The following is a 19510-nucleotide window of genomic DNA, read 5'->3' on the forward strand; positions in this document are numbered from 1 at the left end:
AGTAGTATTTCCTTCACAATGCTCTTCTATGGACAGAAACTTGGAAAAACTAGTGAGAGAGATTGAATGAATGAAATGAGCTCAAAATTGGTGTATGTAAGTTACATAGGTATGTTCATGCGCTGGGAAATTTTCAGATCATTTGGGTAAGCCTAGCTAGTACTTACTTCACAAAGCTTCTCTCGAGGTAGAAACTTTGGAAATTTCCTGAGAAAGATTTACTAGGAAAATTGAGCCGAATATTATCATGTGGCAATGATTTGGGTATGAAAGAGTGCCCAAAAAGTTTGAGGGTAACAGGAGGGGTCTAGATAACACTTTCTTTGCAACGTGCCAATCTGGCCATAAAATATAAATTGAACCTGGGCTCACATAGATGATTTGACTGAGCTGCAATTTAGAGGAGGGTGATAATTTGGGCATATGAAGGAACTGTATAAATTTCATGTCATTTGGATATATAAAAAAGGTACTTCCTTCACAAAACTTCTAGGTGGACAAAAACTTTGGAAATTTGCCGAGGAAGATTTGCTAGGCAAATGGAGCTGAATTTTGTCATGCGGTAATGATTTGGATAGGAAAGAGTGCCCAAAAATTCCGAGGGCAATCAAGAATATATAAATAGCACTTCCTTCATAAAGTGCTCTTGTGAACAGAATAGGAAAATGAATATTGTTGAATTAGTTTTGAACTAGGCAAGGAAGGATTTTTACATATTTGACGAAGATATGACCCAAAGAATTTATGAGATTTTTTTGGGAATTTTGGGAATGACAGAAATATAGGCAAAAATTGACACATGGACATGACACATAGGCAAAACTGATGAGGTGGCGCCAAGTCATACCAATCCACCACAATTTACAAGGTTATGACCATCTATATTGGTCATGATCAGCTAGAAATAAGGCAACGGACTAGTGATGTCTGGTTTATGACCATTTCGTGTAAGCAAATTACGACCTTTCTGACCAAAATGGTCGCAATGGTTTAGGGTTTGGAGCCCCCCGAACAGCTTTTGACCAATTGGTCTCAAATGGTCATAGATCTATGACCAATTCTTCCAGGGTCACTGACAGAAGGTCACCAGTTGACATATTTCTTGTAGTGGTTGAGGATCACGAACTGGTTTGGCATCTGCTTGCAAATTTATTTTATGTTGACATAGAGTGGGACTAATGCCTTAAGATCATCAAGAGTATATCCAATAGCAGCACGGTGCTTCTTCAGAGTTTTCAATAATCTTTCTTCTTCATGCTCTGAAAGGTTAGCACTAATAATAACAGTATATATCTTCTTTTCATCAAGATAAGCATATTTAAGATTATCAGGCAATAGTTTAAGCTCAAACACGGGATCACCCTTAGGTGGAGGAGGATCCCCTAGGATTTCAACAGGCAAATTGTGTTTCAGCATAGGTTCCTGTTTAAAGAATACTTCATCTATTTCCCTTCTTTCATTCATAAACATATCATTCTCATGGTCTAGTAAATATTGTTCTAAAGGATCACTAGGAGGTACAACAATAGAAGCAAAACCAATAATTTCATCCTTACTAGGCAATTCTTCTTCACGGTGTTGTTTACTAAATTTAGAGAAATTAAATTCATGAGTCATATCATCTAGGCCAATAGTAACAACATTCTTTTCGCTGTCTATCTTGGCATTAACAGTGTTCAGGAAGGGTCTACCAAATATAATGGGACAAAAGCTATCTTGTGGGGAACTAAGAACAAGAAAATCAGCAGGATATTTAGTTTTCCCGCACAAGACTTCAATATCTCTAACAATTCCCACTGCTGAAATAGTATCTCTATTAGCAAGTTAAATTGTGACATCAATATCTTCTAACTCAGCAGGTGCAATTTCATACTTGATTTCTTTATACAAGTCATAAGGTATAACACTAGCACTAGCACCCATATCACATAAGCCATGATAACAATGTTCTCCAATTTTAACAGAAATAACAGGCACGCCTACCACAGGTCTATGTTTATCTTTAGCACAAGGTTTAGCAATTATAGCAGTTTCGCCGCAGAACTGAATAACATGCCCATCAATATTATCAGACAAGAGCTCTTTAACAATAGCAATATTAGGTTCAACTTTAACTTGCTCGGGAGGTGTATATGTTTTAATATTGCTTTTACGGACCACAGTTGAAGCTTTAGCATGATCCTTTATCCTAACAGGGAAAGGTGGTTTCTCAACATAACAAGTAGGAACAATAGGATCATCGTAAGTGACAGTCTTTTCTTCAACTTTAATAGGTGCACCTACTTTTACTTCTATGGGAGGATGATATTTAAACCACTTCTCCTTAGGGAGATCAACATAAGTAGCAAAAGATTCATAAAAAGAAGCTACTATCTCAGAATCAAGTCCATATTTAGTACTAAACTTACGGAAAATATCGGTATCCATAAAAGATTTAACACAATCAAACTTAGGTGCCATACCTGACTCCTTACCATTGTCGAGGTCCCAATCTTCAGAGTTGCGTTTAATTCTATCCAATAAATCCCATCTAAATCCAATAGTCTTCATCATAAAAGAGCCAACACAAGAAGTATCGAGCATGGTGCGATTATTTTCAGAAAGCCGAGCATAAATTTTTTGAACAATTGTTTCTCTTGGGAGCTCATGATTGGGGCATGAATACAACATTGATTTAAGCCTCCCCCAAGCTTGAGCGATGCTTTCTCCTTCATGAGGCCAAAAATTATATATATAATTGCGGTCACGATGAACAAGATGCATAGGGTAATACTTTTGATGAAATTCCAATTTCAATCTTCTATAATTCCATGATCTCGTATCATCACATAGCCTATACCATGTCAATGCGTCTCCCTTCAAAGATAAAGGGAAGACCTTCTTCTTAGCAACATCATCGGGTATACCTGCAACCTTAAATAATCCACAAACTCCATCCACATATATTAGGTGTTCATCAGGATGCTTTGTTCCATCTCCTGTAAAAGGATTAGCTAGCAGTTTTTCTATCATACTCGAAGGATACTCATAAGGAATTTCATTTTCATATTCATTTTCAATAGGTTCAGTAGGTTGAGGAGCAACTCTTTGCTCTACTGGTCGGGGTGAAGATACCCCGAACAAGCCCCTCAGGGGATTACTTTCCATAGTAACAAGTGACAGTAAATTTCAGCACACTATAAATTTTTCCTTACCAAATTCCACCAACCAAAGGCGCTTCACTCCCCGGCAACGGCGCCAGAAAAGAGTCTTGATGACCCACAAGTATAGGGGATCTATCATAGTACTTTCGATAAGTAAGAGTGTCGAACCCAATGAGGAGCAGAAGGAAATGATAAGCGGTTTTCAGCAAGGTATTCTCTGCAAGTACTGAAATAAGTGGTAACAGATAGTTTTGTGATAAGATAATTTGTAACGAGCAACAAGTAACAAAAGTAAATAAAGTGCAGCAAGGTTGCCCAATCCTTTTTGTAGCAAAGGACAAGCCTGGACAAACTCTTATATAAGGAAAAGCGCTCCCGAGGACACATGGGAATATCGTCAAGCTAGTATTCATCACGTTCATATAATTCGCGTTCGGTACTTTGATAATTTGACATGTGGGTGGACTGGTGCTTGGGTGTTGTTCTTACTTGAACAAGCATCCCACTTATGATTAACCTCTATTGCAAGCATCTGCAACTACAACAAAAGTATTAAGGTAAACCTAACCATAGCATGAAACATATGGATCCAAATCAGCCCCTTACGAAGCAACGCATAAACTAGGGTTCAAGCTTCTGTCACTCTAGCAACCCATCATCTACTTATTACTTCCCAATGCCTTCCTCTAGGCCCAAATAATGGTGAAGTGTTATGTAGTCGACGTTCACATAACACCACTAGAGGCTAGACAACATACATCTTATCAAAATATCAAACGAATACCAAATTCACATGACTACTAATAGCAAGACTTCTCCCTTGTCCTCAGGAACAAACGTAACTACTCACAAAGCAGATTCATGTTCATAATCATAGGGGTAATAATATGCATAAAGGATCTGAACATATGATCTTCCACCAATTAAACCAACTAGCATCAACTACAAGGAGTAATTAACAGTACTAGCAACCTACTAGCACCAATCCCGGACTTGGAGACAAGAGTTGGATACAAGAGATGAACTAGGGTTTTGAGATGAGATGGTGCTAATGAAGATGTTGATGGAGATTGCCCTCTCCCGATGAGAGGAGCGTTGGTGATGACGATGGCGATGATTTCCCCCTCCGGGAGGGAAGTTTCCCCGGCAGAACAGCTCTGCCGGAGCTCTAGATTGGATCCGCCAAGGTTCCGCCTCGTGGCGGTGGAGTTTCGTCCGGAAAGGTAGCTGCTTATTTTTGTCTCGACGAAAGACTTCATATAGGAGAAGATGGTCATCGGAGAGCCACCAGGGGGCCCACGAGGTAGGGGGCACGCCCTAGGGGGCGCGCCCCCCACCCTCATGAGCAGGGTGTGGGCCCCCTAGTTTTCATCTTTGGCGAGGATTTTTCATTATTTATTATAAGGTGTTCCGTGGAGTTTCAGGACTTTTGGAGTTGTGCAGAATAGGTCTCTAATATTTTCTCCTTTTCCAGCCCAGAATTCCAGCTGCCGGCATTCTCCCTCCTTATGTAAACCTTGTAAAATAAGAGAGAATAGCCATAAGTATTGTGACATAATGTGAAATAACAGCCCATAATGCAATAAATATCGATATAAAAGCATGATGCAAAATGGACGTATCAGAAAGCTCATAGGCAATGGATCAGTGATGGAGAATTATGTCGGATGTGGTTCATCATGTAACAGTCATAACCTAGGGTGACACGGAACTAGCTCCAGTTCATTGATATAATGTAGGCATGTATTCCGAATATAGTCATATGTGCTTATAGAAAAGAACTTGCATGACATCTTTTGTCCTACCCTCCCGTGGCAGCGGGGTCCTTACGGAAACTAAGGGATATTAAGGCCTCCTTTTAATAGAGAACTGGAACAAAGCATTAACACATAGTGAATACATGAACTCCTCAAAATACGGTCATCACCGGTAAGTATCCCGATTATTGTCACTTCGGGGTTAACGGATCATAACACATAATAGGTGACTATAGACTTGCAAGATAGGATAGAGAACACTCATATATTGATGAAAACATAATAGGTTCAGATCTGAAATCATGGCACTCGGGCCCTAGTGACAAGCATTAAGCATAGCAAAGTCATAGCAACATCAATCTCAGAACATAGTGGACACTAGGGATCAAACCCTAACAAAACTAACTCGATTACATGATAGATCCCATCCAACCCATCACCGTCTGGCAAGCCTACGATGGAATTACTCACGCACGGCGGTGCACATCATGAAATTGGTGATGGAGGATGGTTGATGATGACGATGGCGATGGATTCCCCTCTCCGGAGCCCCGAACGGACTCCAGATCAGCCCTCCCGAGAGGTTTTAGGGCTTGGCGGCGGCTTCGTATCGTAAAACGCGATGATTTCTTCTTCCTGATTTTTTTCTCATCGAAACTCAATATATGGAGGTGGAGTTGGAGTCGGAGATGCAACAAGGGGCCCACGAGGTAGGGGGCGCGCCCTAGAGGGGCAGGCGTGCCCCCACCCTTGTGGCAAGACGGTGAGCCCCCTGGCCTTCATCTTTGGCAGGTATTTTTCTTATTTTCTGAAAAGCGTCTGCATGAAGTTTCAGGTCATTCCGAGAACGTTTGATCCTGCACATAAATAACACCATGGTAGTTCTGCTGAAAACAGCGTCAGTCCGGGTTAGTTCCATTCAAATCATGCAAGTTAGAGTCCAAAACAAGGGCAAAAGTGTTTGGAAAAGTAGATACGTTGGAGACATATCAACTCCCCCAAGCTTAAACCTTTGCTTGTCCTCAAGCAATTCAGTTGACAAACTGAAAGTGATAAAGAAAAACTTTTACAAACTCTGTTTGCTCTTATTGTTGTAAATATGTAAAGCCAGCATTCAAGTTTTCAGCAAAGATTATAACTAGCCACATTCGCCATAACGCATAGATCTCAAGTTACTCATATTAATAGCATAATCAACTAGCGAGCCATAATAATAAAACTCGGATGACAACACTTTCTCAAAACAATCATAATATGATATAACAGGGTGGTATCTCGCTAGCCCTTTCTGTGACCGCAAAACATAAATGCAGAGCACCTTTAAAGACCAATGAGTGACTAGACATTGTAATTCATGGTAAAAGAGATCCAGTCAAGTCATACTCAATGTAAACTAACAGTAATGAATGCAAATGACACCGGTGCTCTCCAACTGGTGCTTTTTAATAAGAGGATGATGACTCAGCATAAAAGTAAATAGATAGGCCCTTCGGAGAGGGAAGCAGGGATTTGTAGAGGTGCCAGAACTCGGTTTTAAACAGAGGTGAATAATATTTTGAGCGGTATACTTCCATTGTCAACATAACAACCAAGAGATGGCGATATCTTCCATGCTACACACATTATAGGCGGTTCCCAAACAGAATGGTAAAGTTTATACTCCCCCTTCCACCACAAGCATCAATCCATGGCTTGCTCAAAACAACGAGTGCCTCCAACTAACAAGAGTCCCAGGGGGAGTTTTGTTTGCAATTATTTTGATTTAGTTTGCATAAAGCATGGGACTGGGCATCCCGGTGACCAGCCATTTATCTCATGAGTGAGGAGCGGAGTCCACTCCTCTTGAGAAAAACTCGCCTAACATGGAAGATACAGACAGCCCTAGTTGATACATGAGCTATTCAAGCATACAAAACAGGATATTTATTTGAAGGTTTAGAGTTTGGCACATACAAATTTACTTGGAACGGCAGGTAGATACCGTATATAGGTAGGCATAGTGGACTCATGTGGAATAACTTTGGGGTTTAAGGAGTTTGGATGCACAAGCAATATTCCCGCTTAGTACATGTGAAGGCTAGCAAAAGACTGGGAAGCGACCAGCTAGAGAGCGACAACAGTCATGAACATGCATTAAAATTAATCAACACTGAATGCAAGCATGAGTAGGCTATAATCCACCATGAACATAAATATCGTGAAGGCTATGTTGATTTTGTTTCAACTACATGTGTGAACATGTGCCAAGTCAAGTCACTTAAATCATTCAGAGGAGGATACCACCCTATCATACCACATCATAACCATTTTAATAGCATGTTGGCAAGCAAGGTAAACCATTATAACTCATAGCTAATCAAGCATGGCACAAGAAACTATGATCTCTAGTTGTCATTGCAACCATGTTTATTCATAATAGGCTGAATCAGGAACGATGAACTAATCATATTTACAAAAACAAAAGAGGTCGAGTTCATACCAGCTTTTCTTATCTTAGTCACTCCATCATATATCATCATAATTGCCCTTCACTTGCACGACCAAACGATGTGAATAATAATAATAGTGCACGTGCATTGGACTAAGCTGGAATCTACAAGCATTCAACAAACAGGAGAAGACAAGGCAATATGGGCTCTTTTGTCAGATCAACAATAATGCATATAAGAGCCACTTCAACAATTTAATTATGGTCTTCTCCTATCGACCCCCAAAGAAAAGAAAATAAATGAAACTATTTACACAGGAAAGCTCCCAACAAGCAAAAGAAGAACAGGAAATCTTTTTAGGTTTTCTTTTTAATTACTACTACAAGCATGGAAGTAAATTAATTAAAAACTACAACTAGTTTTTTTGGTTTTTTCTTAAGGTTTATTAAACACACAAGAAGAAAGCATAAAAAGGAAAATAACCTAGCATGGATGATACAATGAAAAAGTATGAGCACCGACGTCTAGCAATGAGTGTGTGAACATAAATGTAATGTCGGTGGGAAATACGTACTCCCCCAAGCTTAGGCTTTTGGCCTAAGTTAGTCTATGGCCACGGCTGGCCTGGCGGATATCCATAATAATAGTTGTTGGGGTCGTACTATGATGAGGAAGAGGAAGGCTCAGATTGCAACTGGCTGACAATCATCTCCGGATCCCACTGGTAATTAGACTGTCATGAAGGATCAAATTGTGGTTCCGGCTCTGGCTCCTCGGCTGGTGCAGGGTTCCGGTAGGCGTGGATAGCCGTCAACGGAATAAGGTACGTGCCTACAGTCAAATCAAACAAAGAAGGAGCAGGTAAGGTAATAGTCTCAGGATGATGTTTATTAAAGAACAATTGATATTTAAGCTCTCCTTCCCTATTCTTAACAATAAAATCATGTGCTACCATACTTTTATAATCTAGATAAACACGGGGCAGCACCTTTTCTTCCTTCTCAGCATGCCTAATAGGTATGTTAAAATGTGCAGCTAGGCATGTAGCATAGATGCCTCCAAAGATGGGGCCCTTGGTACGGTTCAGACTTAACCGTTTGGCAATAATGCTGCCCATACTAAAAGAGTTATCACCATATAAACCGTGGTGCAAAATAATAATATCAGGGATGCTCAGTTTCCACAGTTTCCGCGACCAATTATGCAACGACTAGCAAATAATGCAAAGTAGCGTCAAACAGGAAAATGTATGCTAGTGATTCGTGCATCGAAAACCTTCCTTGTTTCCCCTATAGTGATAGTGTCAATAAATCCCTCCACATCATCACGATGTGGTTCTTCTGTCTTGCCCCCAAAAGGGACTAGACAGATCCGACAAAAATCATAAAGTGACACCTCCTTATGCTCATCATATAAATGAAATTCCACCGTAGGTGGTGATTTCGTAGAATGAAAATGAAAGTTTTGCACAAAGGTATTTGTGAGCAAGAGATACTGATCGCATTGGTCGTGGAGGAAAGTGGTAAGGCCTGCAGTCTGAGCAACTCATGAAAATCTTCATAAATCCCGACTGCTCTTAAGAAATCTTCAGAAGGCCATTCACACGCCCGAACCTCCGCGGTGCGAGGCAGATTATACTTAGGCTTCGGTGCCTTCTCCTTCGAGCTTTGGCTCGATGAGCCCCTCAAAAGTCTCCTCATCATTTTCTGAAAAAATCTGAAATTTTTAGTAACTTCAAAATAAAAGTAAACCAAACTCAATAATATTGATAGCAACTACTCCTACAAGTGCCTAGGGCCTATATCATGCATCAAAACTACTTTTGACCATATAAATTTGACATGCAAGCACAAGAACAGGGTCACCTAAGCAGCAAAAATTTGCAATGAATAAAGCACTAGAACAAAAACTAATTGGACCAATGGAGGAGCCACATACCAAGGAACAATCTCCCCAAGCAGTTTTGTGAGAGGTGCTTTGAGCAAGGAGATCGAAAATGGTAGCAAAACGAGCTTGGACTTGGGTTTGAGCTGGTTATTCGTGTTTGTGGGAGGAAGATGAAGTGTGTGGGTGCAGCAATAAGTGGAGGAGGGCCACCATGGGCCCATGAGGCAGGGGGCGCGCCCTCCACCCTCGTGGCAAGGTGGTTGTCCCCCCTGGTGTGTTCTTTGTTCCATAAATCCTCAAATATTCTAGAAAAAAATCATATTTAATTTTCAGGGCATTTGGAGAAATTTTATTTTCGAGGTATTTTTATATTGCATGGATAATCAGATAACAGACAAAAAAATATTTATTTTTATTTTATTTAATATAAATAACAGAAAGTAGAAGTGGGGTGCAGAAGGTTGTGCCTTCTAGTTTCATCCATCTCATGATCATTGAAAGGAATCCACTAACAAGGTTGATCAAGTCTTGTTAACGAACTCATTCCGAATAACATGGAACCGGAGAAATTTCGAATAACACTATGTTACCTCAACGGGGATATGCACATCCCCAATAATAAGAATATCATATTTCTTCTTAACAGTAGGAAGAGGAAATTCAAAACCTCCAAATATAATCGATGGAATTTTTCCAATAGAGTTGATACTACGAACTTGAGGTTGTTTCCTCGGAAAGTGTACTGTATGCTCATTACCATTAACATGAAAAGTGACATTGCCTTTAGTGCAATCAATAACAGCCCCCTGCAGTATTCAAAAAGGGTCTCCCAAGAATAATAGACATACTATCGTCCTCAGGAATATCAAGAATAACAAAGTCCGTTAAAATAGTAACATTTGCAACTACAACAGGCACATCCTCACAAATACCGACAGGTATAGCGGTTGATTTATCAGCCATTTGCAAAGATATTTCAGTAGGTGTCAACTTATTCAATTCAAGTCGACGATATAAAGAGAGAGGCATAACACTAACACCGGCTCCAAGATCACATAAAGCAGTTTTAACATAGTTTCTTTTAATAGAGCATGGTATAGTGGGTACTCCTGGATCTCCAAGTTTCTTTGGTATTCCACCCTTAAAACTATAATTAGCAAGCATGGTGGAAATTTCAGCTTCCAGTATCTTTCTTTTATTTGTAATAATATCTTTCATGTACTTAGCATAAGGATTTGTTTTGAGCATATCAGTTAATCGCATACGCAAAAAGATAGGTCTAATCATTTCAGCAAAGCGCTCAAAATCCTCATCATCCTTTTTCTTGGATGGTTTGGGGGGAAAAGGCATGGGTTTCTGAACCCAAGGCTCTCTTTCGTTAGCATGTTTCCTAGCAACAATGTCTTTCTTATCATAACGTTGATTCTTTGATTGTGGGTTATCAAGATCAATAGCAGGTTCAATTTCTATATCATTATCATTACTAGGTTGGGCATCATTATGAACATTATCATTAACATTACCACTAGTTTCAGGTTCATTACCAGATTGAGTTTCAGCATCAGAAATAGAAATATCATTCGGATTCTCAGGTGTTTCAACAATAGGACCACTAGGAGCATGCAAAGTCCTATCATTTTTCTTTTTCTTCTTTTTAGAAGAGCTGGGTGCATCTATATTATTTCTCTGAGAATCTTGCTCAATTCTCTTAGGGTAGCCTTCAGGATACAAAGGTTCCTGAGTCATTCTACCAGTTCTAGTAGCCACTCTAACAACATTATCATTATTTTTACTATTCAATTCATTGAGCAAATCATTTTGAGCCTTAAGTACTTGTTCTACTTGAGTGGTAACCATAGAAGCATGTTTACTAATAAGTTTAAGTTCACTTTTAACATTAGCCATGTAATCACCCAAGTGTCCAAGCATATTTGAATTGTATTTCAGTTGTCTGCCAACATAAGCATTAAAATCTTCTTGCTTCGCCATAAATTTATCAAACTCATCTAAGCATGGGCTAGCAAATTTAATAAATGGGATTACAGCTTTATCATATCTATAGAGAGAATTTACCTTTACTACCTGTGTCGGGTTATCAAGACCATGAGTTTCTTCGATAGGTAAAGGATTAAGATTATATGTTTCTTCAACAGGCGGTAAATTAAGACCATGTATTTCTTCAATAGGAGGTAAATTCTTAACATCTTCAGCTTTAATACCTTTTTATTTCATAGATTTCTTTACCTCTTGCATATCTTCAGGACTGAGAAATAGAATACCCCTCTTCTTCGGAGTTGGTTTAGGAATAGGCTCAGGAATTGGCTTCGGAGGTGTCCAATTATTTTCGTTTGTCAACATATTATTCAATAGAATTTCAGCTTCATCCAGTGTTCTTTCCCTGAAAACAGAACCAGCACAATTATCCAGGTAACCTCTGGAGGCATCGATTAGTCCATTATAAAAGATATCAAGTATTTCATTTTTCTTAAGAGGATGATCAGGCAAAGCATTAAGTAATTGGAGAAGCCTCCCCCAAGCTTGTGGGAGACTCTCTTCTTCAATTTGCATAAAATTATATATATCCCTTAAAGCAGCTTGTTTCTTATGAGCAGGGAAATATTTGGAAATCATATCCTGGGGACTACGCACACAACCAGGATCAAGAGAATTAAACCATATCTTAGCATCACCCTTTAATGAGAACAGAAATATTTTAAGGATATAAAAGTGATGAGTTCTCTCATCTTTAGTGAACAGGGTAGCTATATCATTCAGTTTAGTAAGATGTGCCACAACAGTTTCAGATTCATAACCATGAAAAGGATCAGATTCAACCAAAGTAATTATATCAGGATCAACAGAGAATTCATAATCCTTATCAGTAACAAAGATAGGTGAAGTAGCCAAAGTAGGGTCAGGTTTCATTCTATCATTTAGGGATTGCTTACTCCATTTAGCTAATAATTTTTTAAGTTCAGTTCTATTTCTGCAAGCTAAAATAGCTAAAGAAGCATCTTGATCAAATACATAACCCTTAGGAATAGCAAGTGGTTCTTCATCATCACTTTCATCAGTGTCATCAGATTCAATATTTTCAATTTCTCTAGCCCTAGCAAGTTGTTCATCAAGAAAAGCACTAAGTGGCACAGTAGTATCAGGCATAGAGGTAGTTTCATCATAAGTATCATGCATAGCAGAAGTGGCATCATCAATAACATGCGACATATCAGAACGAATAGCAGAAGCAGGTGTAGTGTCACAAGCTTACTCAAAACAGAAGGTGAATCAAGTGCAGAGCTAGATGGAAGTTCCTTACCTCCCCTCGTAGTTGAGGGATAGATCTTGGTTTTTGGATCTCTCAAATTCATCATAATGATAAGCAGATATATATCCCAAGTGACTCAAAGAATAGAGCTATGCTCCCCGGCAACGGCGCCAGAAAATAGTCTTGATAACCAACAAGTATAGGGGATCGCAACAGTTTTCGAGGGTAGAGTATTCAACCCAAATTTATTGATTCGACACAAGGGGAGCCAAAGAATATTCTCAAGTATTAGCAGCTGAGTTTTCAATTCAACCACACCTGGAAACTTAATATCTGCAACAAAGTGTTTAGTAGCAAAGTAATATGATAGTAGTGATAACGGTAGCAAAAGGTAACAGTAGTAAAAGCAATGTTTTTGGTATTTTATAGTGATGATAGCAATAGCAACGAAAAAGTAAATAAGCGAAGAACAATATATGGAAAGCTCGTAGGCAATGGATAAGTGATGGAGAATTATGCCGGATGCGGTTCATCATGTAACAGTCATAACCTAGGGTGACACAGAACTAGCTCTAGTTCATTGATATAATGTAGGCATGTATTTCCGAATATAGTCATACGTGCTTATGGAAAAGAACTTGCATGGCATCTTTTGTCCTACCCTCCCCGGCAACGGCGCCAGAAAATAGTCTTGATAACCCACAAGTATAGGGGATCACAACAGTTTTCGAGGGTAGAGTATTCAAACCAAATTTATTGATTCGACACAAGGGGAGCAAAAGAATATTCTCAAGTATTAGCAGCTGAGTTGTCAATTCAACCACACCTGGAAACTTAATATCTGCAGCAAAGTGTTTAGTAGCAAAGTAATATGATAGTAGTGATAACGGTAGCAAAAGGTAACAGTAGTAAAAGCAATGTTTTTGGTATTTTGTAGTGATGATAGCAATAGCAACGGAAAAGTAAATTAGCGAAGAACAATATATGGAAAGCTCGTAGGCAATGGATCAGTGATGGAGAATTATGCCGGATGTGGTTCATCATGTAACAGTCATAACCTAGGGTGACACAGAACTAGCTCCAGTTCATTGATATAATGTAGGCATGTATTCCGAATATAGTCTTACGTGCTTATGGAAAAGAACTTGCATGACATCTTTTGTCCTACCCTCCCGTGGCAGCGGGGTCCTTACGGAAACTAAGGGATATTAAGGCCTCCTTTTAATAGAGAACCGGAACAAACTATTAACACATAGTGAATACATGAACTCCTCAAACTACGGTCATCACCGGTAAGTATCCCGATTATTGTCACTTCGGGGTTAACGGATCATTACACATAATAGGTGACTATAGACTTGCAAGATAGGATCAAGAACACTCATATATTGATGAAAACCTAATAGGTTCAGATCTGAAATCATGGCACTCGGGCCCTAGTGACAAGCATTAAGCATAGCAAAGTCATAGCAACATCAATCTCAGAACATAGTGGACACTAGGGATCAAACCCTAACAAAACTAACTCGAGTACATGATAGATCCCATCCAACCCATCACCGTCCAGCAAGCCTACGATGGAATTACTCACGCACGGCGGTGAGCATCATGAAATTGGTGATGGAGGATGGTTGATGATGACGATGGCGACGGATTCTCCTCTCCGGAGCCCCGAACGGACTCTAGATCATCCCTCCTGAGAGGTTTTAGGGCTTGGCGGCGGCTCCGTATCGTAAAACGTGATGATTTCTTCTCCCTGATTTTTTTCTCATCGAAACTCAATATATGGAGGTGGATTTGGAGTCGGAGACGCAACAAGGGGCCCACGAGGTAGGGGGGCGCGCCCTAGGGGGGCAGGTGCGCCCCCCACCCTCGTGGCAAGACGGTGGGCCCCCTGGCCTTCATCTTTGGTAGGTATTTTTCTTATTTTCTTAAAAGTGTCGCCGTGAAGTTTCAGGTCATTCCAAGAACGTTTGATCCTGCACATAAATAACACCATGGTAGTTCTGCTGAAAACAGCGTCAGTCCGTGTTAGTTCCATTCAAATCATGCAAGTTAGAGTCCGAAACATGGGCAAAAGTGTTTGGAAAAGTAGATACGTTGGAGACGTATCAACATGCTCCTAGGGGGTAGATTGGTAGGAAAATACCATCGCTCGTCCCCGACCGCCACTCATAAGGAAGACAATCAATAAATAAATCATGCTCCGACTTCATCACATAACGGTTCACCATACGTGCATGCTACGGGAATCACAAACTTTAACACAAGTATTTCTCAAATTCACAATTACTTACTAGCATGACTCTAATATCACCATCTTCATATCTCAAACAATCATAATCAAACTTCTCATAGTATTTAATGCACTTTATATAAAAGTTTTTATTATATCCATCTTGGATGCCTATCATATTAGGACTAAATTTATAACCAAAGCAAATTACCGTGATGTTTAAAGACTCTCAAAATAATATAAGTTAAGCATGAGAATTCATCAATTTCTATAAAATAAAACCACTGCCATGCGCTAAAAAGATATAAGTGAAGCACTGGAGTAAAATTACCTACCTCAAAAGATATAATTGAAGCACATAGAATATTCCAATAAATCACGATTCATGTGTGTCTCTCCAAAAAGGTGTGTACAACAAGGATGATTGTGGCAAACTAAAAAGCAAAGACTCAAATCATACAAGACGCTCCAAGCAAAACACATATCATGTGGTGAATAAAAATATAGCCTCAAGTAAAGTTACCGACAGACAAAGACAAAAGAGGGGATGCCTTCTGGGGCATCCCCAAGATTAGGCTCTTAGTTGTCCTTGAATATTACCTTGGGGTGCCTTGGGCATCCCCAAGCTTAGGCTCTTGCAACTCCTTATTCCATAGTCCATCAAATCCATACCCAAAACATGAAAACTTCACAACACAAAACTCAAAAGCTCCGTTAGTATAAGAAAATAAATCACCATTTTTGGTATTGTTGAGAAATCATTCTTTATTTATATTGGTGTAATATCTACTGTATTCCAAATTATCCATGGTTCATACCCCCCGATACTAGCCATAGAATCATCAAAATAAGCAAACAACACAAAGAAAATGGAATATGTCAAAAATAGAACAGTCTGTAGCAATCTGTAACTCTCGAATACTTCTATAACTCCAAAAATTCTGAAAACTAAGGACAACCTAAGCAATTTGTTTATTAATCTTCTGCAAAAAGAATCAGTATTTTATCATGCTTCTGTTACAAATGAAAATTAATCTCCTAGGCGCTAAAGTTTTTGTTTTTCGGCAAGATCAAATAAACTATCACCGTAAGCTATTCCAAAGGTCTTAGTTTGCACAAACGCTAATTAAAACAAAAACCACATCTAACCAGAGGCTAGATAAATTATCTAAAGCAAAACAGGACCTAAAAAACAAGAGCAAAAATAAAATTAGGTTGCCTCCCAATAAGCGCAATTGTTTAACGCCCTTAGCTAGGCGTAAAAACACGAATATATATAGGTATAATCGTAATAATGATATGGCATATATCGAAAAATCATCTCATACTCTTGTCGTTCAGCATTAAGTTTTCTTTGTGGTAAGCAAAAGTAATCAAAAGGGCTAAATTTAATTGGATAAGAATCCCCAAGACCGATCTCGGGAGGAATTGGTTCCTCCTTCGGCCCTTCATATCGTATGACCAACTCATCATTATAAGCATTATTTTGGCAAAAAGTCATGAGCTTGTGTCCAAGAGAGAAACCCAATCCATTGTTTTTATAGCAAAATTATCATTAAGCTCAGAAATCTTATCAACTAAAACATCGGTAGGGACCCTCTTTTTTAAATTTTCATTATAAGCAACATGATCTAGAGATCGTAAACGCATTATGTCCTCTTGATTAAAAATAATTCCCTCTATGGGAGGAAGACCACCATCTACTTTATAATGCGCAAAAATTTCACTAGCTTCTTTCATAATAAATCTAAACTCATGAGCTAGAAATATAGTGGCAGCACGCTTAACGGAAGAATGATCAATATTAGAAAAATCTAGAAAGATCCTTCGTATGGAAGGATGCATATGAACAAATTGTCTTTCAAGTTCAACTGCGAGCAAAGATATAGCATCCGCAAGGCTACTAGTTTTATGGAGAATAGATAGATCCACCCAAAGTGTGAAGCGCACCGGCACAAGTAAAGGAATCTTGAATAACCCCTTTTCCAATAATATTGCCACTACCTATGCGAGCCTTTTATGTGTAGAATAGTAGATTCTTCATGGGGATTAGTATTGGAAAAAGCATCAAAGTTTCCCTCATCATTACTACTATCTTTTTCAGCGATAACCTCACCAATTTCAGACATGGTGGCAGCAAAAAAAATCTAGCAAATGAGCAACCAAAAGGCACGAAGAAGACGAACGAAAGAGGGGCAAAGAAAAGGAAAATCTTTTCGAAAATCATTTTAGAAGCGGGGGACAGGAAAATGAGAGGCGAATGGCGAATAATGTAATGCAAGGGATGAGAGTTTATGATGGGTACTTGGTATGGCTTGACTTGACATAGATCTCCCCGGCAACGGCGCTAGAAATTCTTCCTGCTACTTCTTGAGCTTGCATTGGTTTTTCCCTTGGAGAGGAAAGGGTGATGCAGCAAAGTAGAGATAAGTATTTCCCTCAGTTTGAGAACCAAGGTATCAATCCAATAGGAGACAACGCACAAGTCACTGAATACTTGCACAACCAAACAACAACTTGCACCCAACGCGATAAAGGGGTTGTCAATCCCTTCACGGTTACTTGCAAAAGTGAGATCTGGTAGAGATAGATAAACAACAAAGTAAATATTCTTGGTATTTTTGGTTTATAGATCGGAAGTAAAAGATTGCAAAATAGTAGATTGGAAACTAATATGAAAGAAAATAGAACTTGTATGATGGAAAATAGAAACTTATATGATGGAAAATAGACCCGGGGGGCATAGTTTTCACTAGAGGCTTCTCTCATGATAGCAAATAATACGGTGGATGAACAAATTACTGCCAAGCAATTGATAGAAAAGCGCAAAGTTATGACGATATCTAAGGCAATGATCATGAATATAGGCATCACGTCTGTGTCAACTAGACCAAAATGATTCTGCATCTACTACTATTACTCCACACATCGATCGCTATCCAGCATGCATCTAGAGTATTAAGTTCATAAAGAACGAAGTAATGCATTAAGCAAGATGACATGATGTAGAGGAATTAACTCAAGCAATATGATGAAAACCCCATATTTTTATCCTCGATGGCAACACTACAATACGTGCATTGCTGCCCCTACAATCACTGGGAAAGGACACCGCAAGATTGAACCCAAGGCTGAGCACTTCTCTCATTGCAAGAAAAACCAATCTAGTTGGCCAAACCAAACCGATAGTTCGAAGAAAATTACAAAGATATCAAATCATGCATATAAGAATTCAGAGGAGATTCAAATAATATTCATAGAAAAGCTAATCATAAATCCACATTTCGTTGGATCTCTGCAAACACACCACAAAAGAGTATTACATCGAATAGATCTCCAAGAACATCGAGGAGAACATGGTATTGAGAATCAAAGAGAGAGAAGAAGCCATCTAGCTACTAGCTATGGACCCGTAGGTCCGAGGTAAACTACTCACACTTCATCAGAAGGGCAATATAGTTGATGTAGAAGCCCTCCGTGATCGCATCCCCTTCCGGCAAGACACCGGTAAAGGCCCCTAGATGGGATCTCACGGGTAGAGAAGGTTGCAGCGGTGGAGAAGTGTTTTCGTGGCTTCCTCTGGTGGTTTGGGGATATAAGAGTATATATAGGCAAAAGAATTAGGTCAGGAGGCGCATGAGGGGCCCACAAGGGTGGGGGCACCCCCTACCCCCTGGGCGCGCCCTCCGTCCTTGTGGTCGCCTTGTGGCTCCTCCGACTCCATCACCAAGTCTCCTGGTTGTCTTTTGGTCCAAGAAAAATCATCGCGAAGGTTTTATTTTGTTTGGACTCAGTTTGGTATTCCTTTTCTGCAAAACTCAAAAATAGGGAAAAAACAGGAACTGGCTCTAGGCTCTAGGTTAATAGGTTAGTCCCAAGAATAATATAAAATAGCATATTAATGCATATAAAACATCCAAAACAGATAATATAATAGCACGGAACAATAAAAAATTATAGATACGTTGGAGACGTATCAAACTCTGACATAGCTTTTTCAGGTCTAGAATTCTAGCTGCCGGCATTCTCCCTCTTTGTGTAAAACTTGCATATTACTCCCTCCATCACATAATATAAGAGTGTTTTGACAATAGTGTAGTGTAAAAAACGCTCTTATATTTTGGGACGGAGGGAGTATGAGAGAAAATGCATTATAATTACTCCATAAATAATTATTATGCATAAAAACATTATAAATAATAGTAGGAAAACATGATGCAAAATGGATGTACCAGCTTGCATGTTGAATTCTTACAGTTCTAAGTAGTTGAATGCTTGTTATGGCCTTTAGGCATCCATATGAGTAGTTGCTATCAATCTTGTGAAGTTTTGTTGACAAAATTTTGTGTCCCAAAAATTTTCAGAAAATTGTTCGCAAAAAAATTGCAATTCTTTAGTAGTTCTTCGAGGAGGAGGTCTTAAGAGGCATCATAGAGTAGTGGCTCGATACGACGGTCCTATGTTGAACCAAGTGCAAGCTCAATACAGGATGCTGCTACCAAATCCTGCCTATGGCCGTGCAACGATTTCATGGTGAGTGCACGTATTAAGGAAAATTTTGAGCAGTATGTTCATAATGCTGAGCTTGGCCCTTACATTCAAGATAAGTGCAACCAGCATCTCAATCTCACGGAAACATTCACTAAGAAATTTAAACATCTCACGGAAACGGTTTCTTGGCGAGTCCAGTGTTTCATTCAATCTTTATGATCATCCATTTACCATGCCTCTAGATGTTTTTTGTGTTGCCTATAAAATTCCATATAGGGGTTCACTGGATGAACCACCCAGAT

This window comes from Triticum urartu, chromosome 1 (genome assembly GCF_003073215.2).
Source record: "Triticum urartu cultivar G1812 chromosome 1, Tu2.1, whole genome shotgun sequence".
Lineage (NCBI taxonomy): Eukaryota > Viridiplantae > Streptophyta > Magnoliopsida > Poales > Poaceae > Triticum > Triticum urartu.